A 3,529-nucleotide genomic window follows, 5' to 3' on the forward strand; every position below is an offset into this window, starting at 1 on the left:
TTTTTTTTTTTGAGCTAGAGAAAGAGAACGTGCATGCGTGGGGGGAGGGTCGGGGGGAGAGGGAGAAACTCCTCAAGCTGACTTCCTGTTGAGTGTGGAGCTGGATCTCACAACCCTGAGATCATGACCTGAGCTGAAACCAAGAGTCCCATGCTCAAATGACTGAGCCACCCAGGCACCCCAGTTTGCTCCTTTTTTAAACAATGTATTTTTCACTCTATGCCATGTATATATGAATCTATTATATTTTAGCCGTAATTTATTTAATCAACTCCCAATTACTGGGCATTTGGATTGTTTCTAATTTTTTTATATTATCATCATCCTTGTACATATATCTCTTTAAATTTATGGGATTCTTTCTATAAATGAAGATACTAGGTAAAAGGATTCCTCAATGTTTATATTTTTGGTAATGGCTAAATTAGCTTTCTGAAAGCTTTGTGTGTGTGTCAGGTTGCATTAACAGTGTAAGACTATTTCATTATACTGTAGCCAAGACTGGATTTTTAATTAAGTTTTAAGTATAAATGTCAAGAAGATGGACACTTTATTTTTTTATTTTTATTTTTTTTTAAGATTTTATTTATTTATTTGACAGAGAGAGACACAGTGAGAGAGGGAACACAAGCAGGGGGAGTGGGAGAGGGAGAAGCGAAGCAGGCTTCCCGCGGAGCAGGGAGCCCGATGTGGGGCTCGATCCCAAGACCCTGGGATCACGACCTGAGCCGAAGGCAGACGCTTAACGACTGAGCCACCCAGGCGCCCCGAAGATGGACACTTTATATGTGAATGCTTTTTTCCCTTCACAGCCCTTTCTTGATGCACTTTCTTTACCTGTCTTCCAAGACGTCAAGCTATTCTGGTTTTCCTCCTATTTTTTCTGGCCACTCCTTCTCATTTTTCTGGTTCCTCCTCCTTGAGCGCTCAAGCCCAAGTGCACAACAAAACCAATTCCCAAATCCCATCTTTAGGCCTCTATCTCCTGGGACCACTCCCAATATTAACTCTGTAGCAGTCTGGGTCCAGTCAGAATATGGAATCACATAGTAGGACACCTGGGTGGCTCAGTTGGTTAAACCTCTGCCTTCACCTCAAGTCATGATCCCAGAGTCCCAGGATCGAGTCCCACATAGGGCTCCCCGCTCAATGGGGAGGGAGTCTGCTTCTCCCTCTGACCTTCCCCTGTCTCATGCTTTCTCTCTCTCACTCTGTCTCAATTAAATAAATAAAACCTTAAAAAGAAAAAAAGAGTCACGTAGATATTTAATATAAGAATAATTAACTATATTGGGGTACCTAGCTGGCTCAGTTAGTAAGAGCATGCAGCTCTTGATCTTGGGGTTGTGAGTTCAAGCCCCATGTTGGGGGTAGAGGTTACTTAAACAAATACTTCACTCTAAAAAAAAAAAGAGTAACTATAATAGAAGAAATGACAAATAAAGAAACTATATATGGTACCCTAGGGCTGAGGGAGAGTATCCAAGTAATAAATTCAAAAGGGCTCAGATCTCAAGTGCAGAAGGCCTTCAGAGAGTATGGGCTACATAACATAGGGGGCTTGCAAAGAGAGCAGCAGCTCTCTGTGGACCTCCTTGGCCACAGGCAGGCTGCACACAAGGCTTGTAGAAGGATCAACTTCTTGTTGTGTGACCATCTGGACCACAGGCCAGGCAGCAATTTGGTTTCCCTGTCTAGTAAGTTGTAGATGGGTTATGGCTGGCCAAGGTGGCAAGGTCCCAGAGGGATCACTTTCTGGGCCTATAGTTGGGGTAGACCCTACTAGATGTTCTCACATCTACGAGTCTGGCCTTTGCCGTGCAATCCCCTTCCACTCCTTCCACTATGTTGGAAATTGCAGGAAACCTCTTCCTCCTACATAGTCCTTCTGCAACCTCTATTGAGAAAGGTGAACATAGTGGGCACTTTGAAAGAACTGCTTAAAGGAATTCTGTTGTTTATCAGACAGCATATATTGAGGGGTGTATTAAATCCTTGTCTGAGAAGCAATAAGTTGATAACTGACACAACATCTCATACTTCACAAGCTCCAGCCATACTTGCTGTTGTTTGAACAACTAGGCATAGTCTCCCCTTAGATCCTTTGTATAAACTTTTCCTTTGTATTTACTTTTCCCTGAAATTGCTTTGCTTGAGAACAAGCCTGACTACACAATAGTCTTCCTTCCATTTTACAAAAAAAAAAAAAAAAATACAGATTTCTCACATCACATTTCAAACTAGGGCTCATTGCCCTGGGGTGTTAAAAAAAAGAACAAAAAACAACCTTTGTATTAAAGAGTATATATCAAAATATTGGTTTTAGGAAAACCTTTTTAAAAGAGTAATCAAGGCATTTTTGTCCATTGACAGATGAATGGCTATCAAAATGTGCTATATACTTTCAGTAGAAACATCCAGTCTTAAAAAGGAAGGCTGACAGGGGCACCTGGGTGGCTCAGTTTGTTGGGCGGCTGACTCTTGATTTCAGCTCAGGTCATGATCTCAGGGTCTTGGGATCAATCCCCGAGATAGGCTTGGTGCTCCGTGAGGAGTCGGCTTGAGGATTCTCTCTCTCTCTCTCCCTCTGCCCAACCTCCCATGCTCGCTCATTCTCTCTCAAATAAATAAACCTTAAAAAAAAAAAAGAGAGAAAAACAAAAGGAGGGCTGATATATGCTACAATATGGATAAACCTTGAGGACATTATCTTAAATGAAATAAGCCAGTCACAAAAGGACAAATATATCATTCCACTTACATGAGGTACCTAGAGTAGTCAAATTCATAGAGAAAGAAAGTAGGAGGGTGGTTGCCAAGGGAGAGGGCGGGAATGGGGAGTTATTGTTTAATGGGTAGAGTTTCAGTTTTACAAGATGAAGAGCTGGGGAGATGGATGGTGGTGATGGTTGCACAACAATATTTAATGTCACTGGATTGTGACATTAATGGTTAGGATGGTTTTAAAAAAGTAATGGTTAGGATGGTTTTTAAAAAAGTAATCAAGGCATCTAAACCCAGGGGTTTTCTGTCTAATATGTATTTCTGTAAAGGGATTGGCTTTAGAAATAGATATTTGAAAGCCTATATGGAGAACTCTGGAATCACAAGGGCCAAAACAGCATGAATTATTTAAAATATAAGTGCCATGGGTGCCTGGGTGGCTCAGTTGGTTAAGCGACTGCCTTCGGCTCAGGTCATGATCCTGGAGTCCTGGGATCAAGTCCCACATCAGGCTCCCTGCTCAGCAGGGAGTCTGCTTCTCCGACCCTCTTCCCTCTCGTGCTATTTCTCATTCTCAAATAAATAAAATCTTTAAAAAAAATAAAAAAATATATGTGTCATTTTTAAATTTTTTTTAAAGATTTTATTTATTTATTTGACAGAGAGATACACAGCGAGAGAGGGAACACAAGCAGGGGGAGTAGGAGAGGGAGAAGCAGGCTTCCTGCCGACCAGGGAGCCCAATGGGGGACTCGATCCCAGGACCCTGAGATCATGACCCCAGCCGAAGGCAGACGCTTAACGA

This window comes from Zalophus californianus, chromosome 7, assembly GCF_009762305.2.
Source record: "Zalophus californianus isolate mZalCal1 chromosome 7, mZalCal1.pri.v2, whole genome shotgun sequence".
NCBI classification, from domain to species: Eukaryota; Metazoa; Chordata; class Mammalia; order Carnivora; family Otariidae; genus Zalophus; species Zalophus californianus.